A 15,701-nucleotide genomic window follows, 5' to 3' on the forward strand; every position below is an offset into this window, starting at 1 on the left:
GGGCTGAGCGTTTGGCTCTGAGAGGTGTTTTGGAAATATTTGAATTGGCCTAAATTCTCACCTATGAGGCAAGACTGTGCACTCTTGATGTAGACTGTTTGCTGTGGTTGCAGTTGCCGACCCTGCTCCTCTCACTTTAACAGATATGCTTGGAGAGGCTGTTCTCCCCTTCTGTGTGTGCCAAAGGGACACCTTCAGCAGCAAAGAGTTGGAAAGCAAGTGTGTGTGTCTGGGGTGAAGGGAGAATGAGGTGGGGAAGTGACCCTACTTCTCTGATCGAGATTCCAGGGAGGAGATAAAATGCCCTTTAATAAAACAAGAAATTAGCCATTAGGTCTACAAAGATGCATTTCACCAAAGGAGGAACTTCTCTTTGTTCAGGGGAAATACTTTTTTTTTTTTTTTTTAAAAAAGGTCCTGATTCCAGTTGTTGCTCAAGTCATTTCCTAATTATGACTGACTGTGGTATAGACCTCTGTGAATCCCCTGACGTGCTCAGTGAACCGAAACCCAACTTTTAAGAAGATTTGAGATCAAAAGTATAACTTTATTAAGTCAACTTAAGATTCCATGTTCTGGAAAAAGGCACATTGAGTCTGTGGATAAGAAATAATAATTACATACCTGGAGGACCAAAAGGAGAAGAAAAGGGGACTGGTAGATTTATCCCATTACAGATGCAGTGTCTTCTAGCTAATCTTCATATTTCTTTTCTTATTTGGTCTGCTCTGCCTTCCATGGGGTTATTCACCAAAGAGTGAATTGTGTCATTCTCTGGGTCTTATGAAAACTAGAAATAGAAAACCTAATCCTAAATTCTTCCCTTTGAAGAAAACACCTTGCTGAAAGGCTTCTCAGGAGATGCAGAGAGCTGTGGTTTTGAGTCTGTGTGTCAGAGCCATTTCCCTTCTCCCTCCCACTCTCTAGCCTCCAAGCTTCTATGGTGATATTTCCTCTTCACAGTGATCAACAGGAATAATAATAATGATAATAATAATAATAATAACAATCATGGCAATGTTAACAGAAGAAGCAAACAGTAATAACTCAGGGCTAAAGAAGCCTTCGTACTAAATAATTTTAAATCTACAGAACAACTTCAGCTTTACCTCCTGAGATGCTATCTTGTAGCAGGACATTTTTTTTTTTCTTTTTTAATTTTGCATGGTGTAAAGTTACTAATTATGGAACTTGAGAATTAGATATGTTTCCAGTTTCCATTATCATCCTACAGAGAAACAGAACATTGAATTCTAGTGCCCAATGTATCATTTAGAGTGCGACATCAGTTCTTCAAAGAAAACCATTATTTCTTGGGTTGGGGAAGAAGCAGTGAAAATCACAGTTTACATGAACCATCTGATCACTGTCTAGGTTAACATGGGTCATTCTCTACCTTTGCTGAGTTCACTTAGGAAAAAGAAAAGAAAAAGAAAATGGGTTTTCTCCTGGTTTTGTTATTGCTGTGATGTTCCTTTCTTTGCCATGCTAATGGCTTCCTGCGTGCATGTGTGTGTGTGTGTGTGTGTGTGTGTGTCTATTAATTCACTCATTTGCACTTTGTGTCTGTAGCATGCTTGTCTAATCTGTGTCTACCTCAAGGACCTTAGGGCCAAGGCTATCACCTGTAGCTCTACGGACAGTGCCCTGCACAACCCGACTGTTACAGGCAGTGAATCCTTGAATGAAAGTCTGTACACTGCCAAGTTTAATACAGTCTCTAACATAAAAGAAAAAAAAGCCATCCTCTTTCTCTTGTGCAAGGAAATGGGTTAGGTTATGCAAGAACAAAATTCTTAGATAAGATGGAAGGGGTCGATTGAGGAAGTGGTGTTGTTTTTATCTTTGGTGGTCAGTGGGATTTTAACAAAGAATCAAAGGTAGTGCTGCCTGGCCTTAGGTGGATGAGGTAGTTTTACAGCCTGAGCGCAGGCCAGGGAGTATCCAAAGACCTCAAGGCAGCTAGGGAGTACTGGAGCCTGAGCAGGACGTGATCCTGCCTATCCTGGGTCACCCTAGCTATACTTTTCTCTTTGGTTGGAAACCCTTTGGTTCTAGCAATGCTACCGCCATCTCTCAGAGTGAGTGTAGCCAGGGGAACCAAAGAAACTCAACCTCTTCATCTGCTTTGCATTTTCTGCATTTACGGTTTTCCCACACTTAATATCTTGAATCATGCAACCTTATGCATTCTGCTAGAACTTTCAGGTAGTAGCAGAGCTTCTAATTTGATTTTATTTTAATTGTTTTGGGGGTTGTGCCCAGAGATGGGCATTTTTATAAGGCTCTCAGTTGAGCTTACCATTTCTTGAGAGTTGAGAAAGGCTAGGATGAAGCCAGTCAGTGAGCTAGGGTTTAAATGCAGACTGCCAGGCTGGGGCTCTTGACTATCTACCTGCCCATTCTGCATTCTTGCCCATTCTGTATTACCAGTGCACTCCTTCCAGCCCTTTATTCATCCCAATTCTTTACAAAACTCCATTGGACATCCTTCAGTATGGCCACCCTTAAAGTTGGAGACCCTTCTTGGCAACTAGAACAATATGTATGGGAAGGGGCAGATTGTTTGGCTGGGCTAATTGCCTTCATATGACCTAGTGCTGCTTCTTATGGGACACGCAAGCCAGTCTGTCCCCTCCCCAGGACCTCCATTTCAGTGGGTGCTATCGGACCAATCCTTGCCTTTAAGAGTATTGTGAGGTCTGTACCTATACTTAGGATGATTCAAACATTGTCCGAATGCAATCCAAATGTCTTTATGGAATGCTAGATTCCAACTATGCATCGAAGCTGGCAGAGGAACTGTTGGCAGCTTGTCGCTCAATCTGGACTTATAGGAAAAATTATCAGAGAATGCAGTTTTGCTAGTGAGATGAGCAACAGCAGAAACTGTACTAAGTGCAGCAATTTGAAGGTTGGGGATTAGTAGGTCTGTGTCTTTTGACCAGACTGCTGTAGTTTAATAACTGAGAAGCATACGCTGGGTTATGTATTGAGATTCATGTATGCTTCTCATACGTGAATTCATGTGTGAGAAATCCTGCTATGGTTTGAATGTCCCCTCCAAAACTCATGTTGAAACTTTATCTGCAATGTGGCAGTGTTGAGGGATGGGGCCTTTAAGAGGTGTTTAGGTCATGAGGGCTCTGCCCTCATAAATAGATTAATCTATTCATAGATCCTTGGATGAATGGGTTAAAGGATTAATGAATTATCACAGGTGTGGAACGGCTGGCTTCGTAAGAGGAAGTGAAACCCGAGCCGGCGCGCTGAGCACCCTTGCTCTGTGGTTCCCTGTGCTGCTGGGGATGCTGCAGAGGCCCCACCAGCAAGTCCCCATCTCACCAGACGTGTCCCTGTGACCTTGGACTTCTCAGCCTGCATTACTGTAAGAAGTCAATTTTTTTTTTTTTTTACATAAACTACCCAGTTTTAGGCATTCTGTTATAAGCAATGGAACATGGACTAAGATCCCAACAGATCAGAACATGTATGATCAGTGCCGGGAGGCTCCAGAGGCCTTTGCTTTAGCGCGGTGCCATGAATGGCTGTCTGTGGCCTTCCACTGGCTCCACTCCATCTGCATGCTCTGTCACAGATCATGAAATCAGACAGGCCCAGAGACTGCTTTCCCCTCCTCACAAATGTTTAATAAAACTCTTTGAACAACAGAGCTGGGCATCTCTGAAGCCTGAAATTAAAGCGATGAGATAGAAGATTACTCACTTGTCAGTCTGCACCAAACTCGGTATCACCAATACAAATTCCAGGGGAGTTTCAAAAAATCTGCCGACAATTTGAGGCTCTGCATCTGGAGTCTTTTCTTTTTTCTTCTCATAGGAAGAAAACACAGCACTGAGGAAGAGAAAAGAGACACTTCATTCTCTGCCACGAACAACACGTGAATCAAGCCCTGAAACAGGTTTTCACAAAAAAGTAATTTTTGGAGAGAAATGCCTTTGAATAAGTAAGTGTCCTGGATTCAGACTTCCCGAGACAAAACGTCATCACAGCTGTTTGGTCAACATCATTCATCCACGTGCCTTTCAGGAGAAACCACCACTGCAGGTTTCCAGCCTTGCTGGGTTCCCCTGTTCGCGTGAACCTTGATGCCCACTGTCTATCTGGCGCTGTTGAACAAGCACATGGAACACCTGGCCTCATGGAGCTGGTATTCCAGGTGCAAGAGCAACAATCCACAAACACACAAGCACTGTCAATGTAATGTTAGGTGGTGCCAAGTGCCTGGTGAAAACAGTGAAACACATCATGGGACAGTGGATTATGGTGGAGGACCAAGGATGGGAGAGGGTGAAATATTTTAGATAGAGTTGTTCAGGAAAGGCCTCTCAGTTCCAGGTTATAAATTAAGTATCTATGTATGCTGGCCCTTTCTACAAAGCAAAAATCCTGCCATTAATTCTGCAAATAAAATTATTCAGTTTTCAAAAAAAGAAAATTTACTAGCCCTAGCTGAAATTTAAGAAAGAATTTATAGTTCTCTCTTTTCCTCACCCCCGACCCTTTCTTTCCTTCTTTCCTCTCTCCTCGTCTTCCCGTTTCTCCTCTTCTATCTCTCTTTTGTCTACGTACCAGTCTCTTGTCTTGACTAGCTTCTTAAAGCTGGGGGAAAACAAATGCACAATGCCCCTATTCCTTTATAAATGATTCTTTGGGAAATATTTGTAGAGTCCTAAACTCTTTTAATGAGAAAAGAGAAAGTAAGAAACCCATCAGGCAGGCAGTTAGGGTGAGTCCCTGGTAAAAATTCCTTCAAACAAAGAACAGCCTGAAAATCAAACTGCAGGCCCCAGATAAGAAAGAGCCTGCATCCTTGAATGGAGATGCTTACTCGGTGAACCCAGATGAACAAATTCTACCCTTATTTGGACACATTTCTCTCTCCTTGGCATGCCATAGTCACTTATTTTCACCTATTTGTCTCTTACTTTTCACCTATTTTACATATGCCTACCTTTCTGTAATTGGCTGTGGGCTAAGTCTTCATTTACATAGGTTGAGTCATCACTTCAGCCTCTGATTGGTCCCAGGATAAGGTCCCAAGCCAAGCCTTCACCTCTGCCTCCAACTGGCTCTTTACACTATGATACCTCTTTCTAAGTGGTGCTTTCTCCAAAACAGCCTGCAGACCAGTCAGCACACTCCTCCCCTTCCCAGTCCGTTCATACCCTGGACTCAACCTCATAGTTGGCAGCCCTCTTTTGGGCCCTCTCTCCTTGGTGGAGAGTTTTCTTCTTCTGCTTATTAAACATTCATTCCAGCCTCACCCTTTGTGTCCATGCTCCTTAATTTTCTTGGTCATGAGGCAAAGAACCTTGGTGTACCTCAAACAACAAGAGACTGCTACATTGCGGTGCATTGGCAAGACTATAACATTAACACTACTCAGAAAACTTGCTACAACTAACTTCTGCTGTTTTGTTTTATCTTTCTGGGTTCCTAGTAATGTAAATTTTATAATGGGTATCTGGAGCTCTGGCCCAGACTTCTGTCATGCCTATAGAAAGAACATGGACCCCTGCTGAAAACAACGAAAAAACAACAAACTGCCAATCCAAGTTCTGTACTAATGTCACATTATTTTCCACATGAAGGCATTGCATTTAAGTAAGGTACCAATGGTATACTGTAGCCATTTGCCTTAGAATACAATTGTTGTCTTTTCTTGTGTGTGACAAGGTATTTAGGACTATATAAGTCAGTGTTCTGGCAGAAAAAAACAGTTCAACTCCAGAGGTCTGAGTGAAGCAAACGTTAAGAGGGGCTATTGTGAAAGGTGTGGGTAGGGTGAAGACAGATGGTGAGGCCACCAGAGATTGGCAAGAGCAGAAAACCATTATCAACTGCAGAGCTGAAAGGCAGCAGAATGGTGTTCCCAGAGCCCATTGAGAACTAGAGGCCTGGAGACAGGGGCCTAAGAAGACGCTGCCTTGTCAGAGCTTAGCAGTGAAAGTAGAGGACAGAGCAGAGGAAAATACCCATATCTGTCTTTCCTCCCACTCTCTAGTCTCAATTCCAATCAAAAGCCAATGGTCCAGTAGCCTAGACAGTGTGTAGGAGTCAGCCGTCTTCTACGGTACAGAACAGGACAGAGAAAGGCAGAGAAGGGCATCTGAGGAGAGCAAATGCAAATCCAGACCCCAGCAACCACAGCAAACACTCACAGGCTCATTAAACACTTTGTCTCTGCACATATCCATGAGCTCTTCTTCAACTATTGATCCTACTTTTCTTCTTTCTGTTGTAATAGCCAAATATCGAGCAACGTCACACTTGGTAAATGGTCTCCCTGATCAAAGTGCTAAGGTGACCTAATTAAATCGATGGCTTTTAATTTCATGTATTTCAGCAATTGCCCTGTGAAGGCCTGATCTGACCATGTGTCCTGGCCACGGTCTTTTCCCTCCCCAAGGGCCTCTTTTGTGCTTTAAGATAAAAGATCATTTCAAAGGAGTTTAATTATTTTCTCTCTAAGTAAACTCAAAAGAACTTCCTCTTCTATTCCATTTTTAGGGCCTGTCTATAATTTTCTGATTCTCGCTAATAGTTTCTTTCATAAAGAAATATAGGTCTTGAAAGTCATCATAATGTCATTTTCCTGTAGTAGAGACTGTAAAGATGAAAGCACAGCTGTCTGGGGCCCCTCACAGTCTTACTCTTACTGAAGCTTTTCCAATGACTGCATTTTCTGGCTCTGGCTACAATTATTTCATGAGTTACATTACAAACCATTGCAGTTCCTTTCTTAGCTGAAATAGTTTCCTTGGCCTTTGCTGAGTTTCTTTTTTTTGCCCCATGAAGAAAGAATAGCTCTTGAGAACTTTGCCAAATGCACACATTCACACAAACCCACCCATTAAATCTGTGTTTAAAACACATAATGGTTCTGCTGATGTTTGTTGTGAAAAATGGTCATTGTCTATGTCTTCACCCACTTTTGAAGAGACTGATCTCTCTGCTGTTTCCTAGAAGAATTCTTTCCTTTGTTGTGTTCTATGTGTGAACAGAGAGAAACAACCTTTAAACTGACATTGATCCCCTGGCTTTACCAACTCAAAGCCTTACAAAGGGCATGTCAGCTCGTCTTGGAGCTGAATAGCATTACTAATTAAACTCGAGATTTATGCTTCTGTTCATCAGAGAGTACTTCATAAGCACCTCCACCTAACCCGCTCTGTAGCCTGAGACTAAGGAGGGCATGCATGAAAGAAACCTCATGAATATTAAGTGATGTTTTACTGAGACCCTCGAGGCCTTGCCAATGGCATGGGAAGCATGTCATTCTCCATTTGTAGCTCTTGAACATTTAGGTGGTCAATTCTGCAGAGAAAATATCGACCCACAAAAAATATATCTCAGCCCATTCCAAATTAAATATTGTCAGCCCCCTTTCTCTTTACCCCCAAGTCACCAGAAGTTAAGTCAGACTCAGGAAGGTAAGAATTCAGTATAGATGTTTTCACTAAGTGCTAACGAGCTGTGGTATCAGAATCTATAAAAAAGCCATCAAGATATTAGCCAAAATCGGAAGGAAGAAAGTTCACCCAAAGCACAGCTGCTGAAATCATTATATTCTTCCTGTACCATTTTACAAACAGTCCATTCCCAGGCCTGATGTCTGAAATAGGGAGCTTGCTTGTCTTCACCTGTGTAGCTTCCTAGGCCTGGAATATGGTACCAAGATCAGGGTAACAGGTCTTCTGTATCAGGGGTCCCCAACCCCCTGGGCTACAGACAAATACTGGCCCCTGGCCTGCTAGGAACCGGGTCACCCAACAGGAGGTGAGCAGCAGGCAAGTGGGCATCACCATCTGATCTCCACCTTTTGTCAGATCGGCGGGGGCGTCAGATTCTCATTTGTCAGATCGGCGGGGGCGTCAGATTCTCATTTGTCAGATCGGCGGGGGCGTCAGATTCTCAGGCGCACAAACCCTATCGTGAACTGCACAGGTGAGGGATCTGGGTCGTGTGCTCCTTATGAGAATCTAATGACTGGTATGATCTGAGGTGAAACAGTTCCATCCTGAAACCATCCCTTCCCCCTACTCCCCTTACACCCTCACTTTCCCCCAGCCCCCCAACTATCACCTCCTCCCCCTGACGCAGTCTATGGAAAAATTGTCTTCCATGACACCAGTCCCTCGTGCCAAAAAGTTTGGCGACTGCTTTTCTGTATAACCTGGTGGGTCAGTTCATCTATCTAGGTTGGCCGTGGGGGCTGTTTATTTTCCTGGATATAATCAGAGAGGAAGACACTCACTAGCTCCTGACCCACAGGGAGAAGAAAGGAGCATTTCTACCTGCGATTCTGTGATACAGGTTAACTTCCAAAATGACGCAGTTCCTCATGATTCAGAATTTTCAAACTTTAAGAGGCTAAACTTGGAAAAGCCCCTTGAGTGGCTAGCTCAGATGATACGCAGGCGCGCCACAGTTTTCTGGGTGTCTGCATGGTCATCGCTTTGGTGATAAAGCTGTGGTTATTAATAATTAGAGCACAATTTAGAAACTGTTGACATTAAACCTGGAATTCAAACCACATTCCTTCTCTGCTAAAATCTCTTCCATGCCTTCCCAATGAAATTGGAATTAAAATGTCAACTTTTTTTATGGCCTTTTCTGGTCCCTCCCTACTGACCAACCTTATTTCTCTTCTCCTTCCCCTCGTTTTGTCAAAGACTCAAGCCATGCACTGATGTTGCTTCAGGTCCTCATCCTAAACTGGCTCTTGTATCAGGACTTTTGTACTTCCAGGCCTATCTTAACTCAAAATGTACTATTCTCAGAGAGGTCTTTCTTTTCAGACTGTACTTTCTAAAATAATGCCCCTGTTGCAGGTATTCTCTTACTCATCATATCACCCTATTTATTCCCTTCATAGTAATGATGAAAATCAGTATTTATTTTTACTTTTTATTTATCTGTTTCCTCCACTAAGAGCTCCAATGAGTAGGAACTCTTTAGTTATGACATTGTCTCTACAGGCTAACAGTAAAGAACAACATGGAGCAGAACTCAAAATATAATTGTTGAATGAAGTAAAGAAACCTTATTTGTTAATATTAATTTCTAATATAAACCATTTGCAAATATGAACATGCTAGGCTCATGGTCCACATTTTTTAAACAACCTGGTACTCCTGACACGCAAAGCTCCAAAGCAGTACCAACCTTTGCTATAGATATCTTCCCCAACCCTGTGTGGGGTAGGGAAGGCTGGCTAAAGTTCGGCTGTAGCTTTGAGGTTATGATTTAGTGAGGTTAACTGTCACCAATGAAAGAACTTGAGAGAAGTATCCCTTAACCTCTTTTTAAATTTTTCATTTGAGCTACAAATATGGGTATTGAAACAAGTTCTGACACAGCATTTTTTTTATCTAAGCTTTATTGAAAATAGTCTTTTTTAAAATTTTTTATTTTTGAAGAGACAGGGTCTCACACAGTCACCCAGGCTGGAGTGCGATGGTGCAATCATAGATCACTGGAAACTCAAACTCCTGGCCTCAAGGGATCCTCCTGCCTCGGCCTCCCAAAGTGCTAGGATTATAGGAGTTAGCCACCACACGCAGCCCAAAGTCATGCTTTTAACTTCCTCTTGGTGTTTGTTTTCTGCCAATTGCATGCCATTTATTCCTTTTGTAACAGTGTCTATTAGATAGTACAAGATCTTATCTATTAATTTCTATGCTTTCCTTCCTTCCTCATATTTCCTGATACTTTTTGTAGTTGCTAGAGGCTTCCACATTGATCCAAGAAGAATTAGGATTGCTGTATCTAAAACCATAAGGGAAATAAATGGTTAATTACAGGTTTGTTTCTTATTTATTTGTAGGATTCATTTGGATTAAAAGTAAAGGCTTTGAGAGGAACTCAGTGTCCCACTTGCGGGTTTATGCAACAACAAAGGCGAAGAAGAAAACCATGTGTGTGTTGTGGGGGAGGGGTTGAGAGGGGGAAGTAGGGTAGGAGATCTTGCCCACCCTACCTCTTGGAACACAGAAAGAGTTAGGTGGGAGGTGCCCTTGAAGGGCCAGATCTGGGTTACCAGGAGGGGAGAAAAGACTACTGAGGTGACAGAGCATGGCCAGTGGCCAAGAGCCACATGGAAGCCAAGCCAAAGCTGCAAGTGGCCGTCTTTCTTTTTTCATTACCCAAGCAAAGAGCCTTTGAGGCAGGTCTCACCTGTGCCAGGAGGGAGCCTTTCTTCCACAGCTGCCTGGGGTTCAGTCCTCAGCAGAAGAACACCTGTCTGCAACTTGAGACTCCGCTGAGCTCCCATCTACCTGTCCCACTCAAAAAACCACCCTGGCTTTTGAATGGGACAAAAGGTGGGGTCCTTGGCCACCCAAGAGAGGCAGTAATAAGTGGAACAGACACAAACCTGGGCGGGGCTGGACAGCAGAGAAATTCACTGCATGTGCCCAACCATTTTTCGTTAGGAATAGGATGATATCCAGCAGTTTAGGTCATGCTTTTTGTTACAGATAAGCCCAACCTCTGTCACTTCTAATTTAGAATTACCTCTGATGTGCTTCTTGGGATTCTGGCCTTGATAAAAATGTAGAAAACCATTTTTCTAACATAGGGCTTCAGAAGGCAAATAATCACAGCCTCGTTGGCCTGCAGTGAGGAGCAGGACCAGACCTACCTTCAAGAGCACTCACATTTGAACCCTTGAGGGAATAAATACTTGATGCTCTTTACAAAAATCCTTACCCTTTCCATCTTCCATTCATATAACCCCTCTACCAAATTATGGACACCCGTGAAATGCTGAGAAGTGGCAGCAAAAATCTGTGTGCTGAGCAACAGCCTCTAGAAACTTCACTTCATTTTATTACACATCACTCTCTCTCAGAAAGGAACTCACCAGTTCTAACAGCCCTCTTCTTGGGAAGCCGGCACAGAGATTTCTCTTTTTTCCAGAGGCAGGAAGAGGATTTTAGTATTTCACACTAACACTTGAGCGAGTTATTAGGGGCATTCACTGCCTAACTGCTGGCTGGTGCTTTCTTATTGTTTCTTCCAGAACCTTTGGCCTCTGATCAGCACTCTGAAATATAGACTGGTCCTGAAACTGCCTTTGCAAAAATTATAACTAAGACAATTACTACACAGTGGCACAGATCAGTGACACAGATCTGACCTAACCGACTCCATCTTGCTTCTAACCTCCAAGCTGTCCTTGTTCATTCCTGGGCGTAGGCTGAACTAACTTTGGGAGTAGCTTAGTTTATAGTTGAGCATTGAAACAAAGACAATCACAACCCTTTCTCAAAACCAACCCCCTTCCTGCCTGGGGACTAGACTGCCTTTGTAGGACTAGCAAGTTAGCTACAAGATTAGATGTTATGGTTTAGGAGTCATGCAGCTGGAGGTTGCAAGATTCTAAACCTCCCAAATTGCTCCTCAGGATAACATCACTATTGTAAAACCTAAGAACAGTGCTTGAGATATTTTGCAGACCCTGCACTGGATGGATCAGCTGGCACCACCTAGATCTATAAACTACCTCATCTGGTCTTGTGGACTTCAACCAGGAACTGACTCAGAGCACGAGGACAGCTTCAACTTCCTATGATTTCATCTCTGACCTGACGAATCAGCAATCGCCACTTTCTGACCCCTCGCCTACTAAATTATCCTGATTTGAGGAATAATAAAACTCCTGTCTCCTATACAGCTGGCTCTGCATGAATTAAAGTCTTTCTCTGTTGCAATTCCCTTATCTTGATAAATCAGCTCCATCTAGGCAGCAGGCAAGGATACCCCGCTGGGAAGTTACAGTCCCTGTCCTTGGGGTGGTGGGGTCTCATAAATACTGGGAAGCATATTGAGTGGCCCATGGAACCCATTCTGTGCTCTCTATTGGGATCTGCTGTAAAGTAGGCAGGGACACCTGTTTTCCTCTTTGTCCTGGGCAGCAGCTGCTCCCACAGAACAGTCTCTGGGGAAGGGGTGGCACACACTGGTCAGTCCCTTTGTTTCTATTGCCTTTACCACCCACCTGAGAACGTTTTCTTTCCCGCTTTTATTTTTCTTTACCTGTTTCATATCAATGACCCATGGGGTTCAGGCAGTTCCTTTTGCCCTGCTTCTTCCATCTAATGCTTACCATCCATAAGTATTTGTATTTGGAAAGCAGACTGGATCCTGGTTTCCAGATCATGTCGATTTTTTGCATTATTATTTGTAACCAGAGAATCTGCAGCTCCCAGTGGTCAGTCTTCCATCCTGTCTTCCACGAAAGGGTTAACCTTAGGAAGCCTGTAAAGGCAGCACTGCTTCCCTTCTGTGCTCAAGGGCTGATAGGCTGCAGGGCTAACCATATTAGGAGTGTGTGAAGATTCGGCTCCGGGTGTACACAGCGGGAGCTCTCCTGTCAGTCTGAAAGGCAGGAGCTATATTTAGTAACAGGCACTTGGGAATAGCAGCTTAAACGTGGGAGTGGGTTGCTGGAATGCAGATGTGTAGTGAATCTCTACTCCAAACCACATGGAAGCTTTAAGCTGAAGCCTTAGGAGAGATCTGGGCTCTTCTTCCCCCAACCTTCTCCACGTTGTCTGGATGGCATCGTTTGCAAGTCTAGAAAGCATAATGCGGTCCCTCTCGGCTCCGCTCCTTTTTTAACATGGAGGAAGAGAATTGTGACTGTTGAAGGAACCATCACTCAAAATGTTGTAAACAGTGATTTTTCTCCCTTAAGCACTCACCTCCTTTCCCATGTCTGGTTAACTAACCACTAATAGGATGAATGGAATAATTTTATTGCCCTATGATCTCTCCCCTTAGGAAATCAAAATAACTCCCTTTTGTTTTGCAGGACATGCATTTTTGGTAGTAGAAGTATTTTATTTCAGGTTATAGAGGTCCTTAGGCCTAGAAATGTCTGCTTTATAGAATGTAATTATATAATCAGGACATAATTATTATGTATGAAGTGATTTCTTACAAGTCCATGCAAATTTATACAAAATTCTATGAGAGTAAAAATTAAGGAAAAATAGTCTTACAGATAAGTGGTTAACACATTTGATGGTACGGAAGCAAATGACTATTTAATTGACTTTTGGCAGCTCTATTTTAAGGGTAATTTGTTTATCTAGAAGTCAGTTCCAGGGCAGCTTTTGGGCCCATTTTGCTTTGCTTTGCTTCGCTTCTTTTTCTTTTTTCCTTTCTCTCTTTTTTTTCTTTCTCTCTTTTTCCTTTCTCTCTCTCTTTTTCTGTTTCTCTCTCCTCTGTCTGTCTTAGCTAAATTTGCCATTTCAATTGACTGAGACTTTAGTTTAAATGAATAGACTAAGGCCATTTCTAACTTTGAGGTTTGGGAAACACGTAAACATTTAGAATATGGAGTTCTCCTTGTTTCCACATATTTACATCTGCTGTAAATCTACGTAATTTCCCCAGATTATTTGGTAGTGGAGAGTTCTAGTCTAGGCCTAAAGCTCTGGCTGGGAAGATCATTTGACTAAAAGGCAAAGCCCTTGTTTTTTTTCACTACCATCTACTACAGCCAGAATTCTTTCACTTCTGAGCTCCAGCTGGGAGGAGATGATTGGATTATTTAGATAGCTCTGGTTAAAAGTAACAAAGTGTAGTATAATCTAATATGTGTGATTATCTGGGGATCCTTGTTGGAAAAGAATCTCAAGAAATTTAGCTAGATCAGCACACTCTCTTGGGGGCAGTGATAGGATTCAGCAAAAGTGTTCACAGCAAATATAAGACGTACATAGTGGCCACAAATGGGAAATAGGGTTAACCTTGACACTCAGTACAGACCCAGAGGGAGGTGGAAAAGCTGGGGGTGGGGCAGATATTGGAGAGGGAGTAGATTCAATGGAGGAGGGAAGGAAAAGCAACCGGGAAGGCTAAGGAATACAAATCGCCAGGGAGAGAAGCCCAGGAAAAGTTGGAGTCAGGAGGACACCCTACCAGAGATGATGGTGTCTGCAGAGGCAGGAAGAGAGTATGACATTAGGGAACTTTGGAAGGTAGTGTTGAGAGATCCAGGCCAGCAGTGAAGATGGTGAGGTTGGTTAACCAGGTGCTAGGCTCCTACCCCCATCTTGGGGTGGTAGTTTGAACCGGGGGTTGGGGAGGGAAAGGGGCAATGCAAGGCAGAGATGCATTTATTGAGGAACTAACATAGTGAAGATTTCAAGACAAAGATTCGGAGATAAATCAGTAAGAATCTAGCTTCCAGAGAATTACAGTTCATAATAAGTGATCATGACAACTAGTGTTGATTGCCCATTATATGCTAAGCGCTGCAAACACTGAGAGGGCACATTGCATGCGCTGTCTCCATGAATTTATACAGCAAGCTTATGAAATCCATTCTCTTATGTTCATTGTTAAACATGTGAGGAAACTGAGGCTTCAAGTGGTACTTGACTCGTAAGTGGTAGAGTTGGGATGTAAGCTCAGGTCTCTGAGTAAAACCCCAAAACTTAATTGCTTCACTATAGTAACTGCCAAACTGCTATAGATCTTAAAATCAGTTGGGGGTTTTATTTTAAGAAAAAGGTAGAAGCTGTTTTTCTAGAGTTGTTGTTTTTCTCACAGCAAATTGGATCTGATGCTGTTAGTTATCAAACGTAAGTGCTCATTATATGCAAGGCATTGTGCTAAGTGCTGGGCCTGCAGAGATATGTTTGACATAGTCGCTGAAGAAACATTGTGTAGACAAATACATGAATCACAACGTGATGTGATAAGTACTTGGAGAGCCAGATATTAAGTGCTGATGGGAAAACTAAGGAGGAATAGAATCAGAGAAAGCTTGAAGAGTGAATATTTGAGGAGCCTGGAGGGAACAATAATAGCTCCCTGGGTGGACAAGGCCATGAAGGATGTCACAGGTGGAGAGGGGGGATTGCTGAAGGTAGAAGTCATCAAGGATCTACAACCAGCCTGTCGTGGTGGGAAATGAACCTGAGAACGCAGGTTGAAGCTGTGTTATGTAAAAGGCTCGTATGCCAGAGTAAGGAGATTAGAATCCACTGAGTTCTGAACAAGAGCTCCTAAAATCTCCTTGTCCTAAGGTCTGGACTGAACTCAGAGCTACTGGGATGATTCTGCAGGCCAGTCTAAGAAATGATAGCTCATGGGAAGAAAAGATCCCAAGACAAGAAACTAGCAGACCCTAATAAGAGCCAGGTAAACGGGGTCCAGGGCAAAGAATTTGTCCTGCAGGGTCATAATTGCTTTTTCAATAAATAGATAAGTCATCCTCCTTTGCCCTATAACACTCTTAGCTCATTAGTCTGACCTTCTGATGAAAACTTGTCTCAGTACTCACTAAGATTTTCAATTTCCTTCTTAACCTGTAAGAAGCTGATTAAATTAAGCACTATTAACATCCAGGCTCTTAAAATAGAAACTCATTTAAAGGGATCAGCAGTCTGAATACCACATAGTGTCACTCTCTGGTTCTCCTTTCTGCCACCCCTCCTTGGTTCTAAAGATAGGATATTGTAAATGGATGAAGCCCTGTAGGCTTGTAGGTTTCCCTGGTGAACTCAACTCTCCACCTGCTCAGTAGCTACTTGTTGAAGAAAATCACAGAACCAGACTGATTAATTTTAAATTGATGTTTTAACCTTAAATTCTGGATAATAAACCTCAAATGAACACTTGACAATGACCAGGAATTGTGCTGTGCTTCCATAGTG

Source organism: Papio anubis, chromosome 9, assembly GCF_008728515.1.
Source record: "Papio anubis isolate 15944 chromosome 9, Panubis1.0, whole genome shotgun sequence".
Taxonomy (NCBI): Eukaryota; Metazoa; Chordata; class Mammalia; order Primates; family Cercopithecidae; genus Papio; species Papio anubis.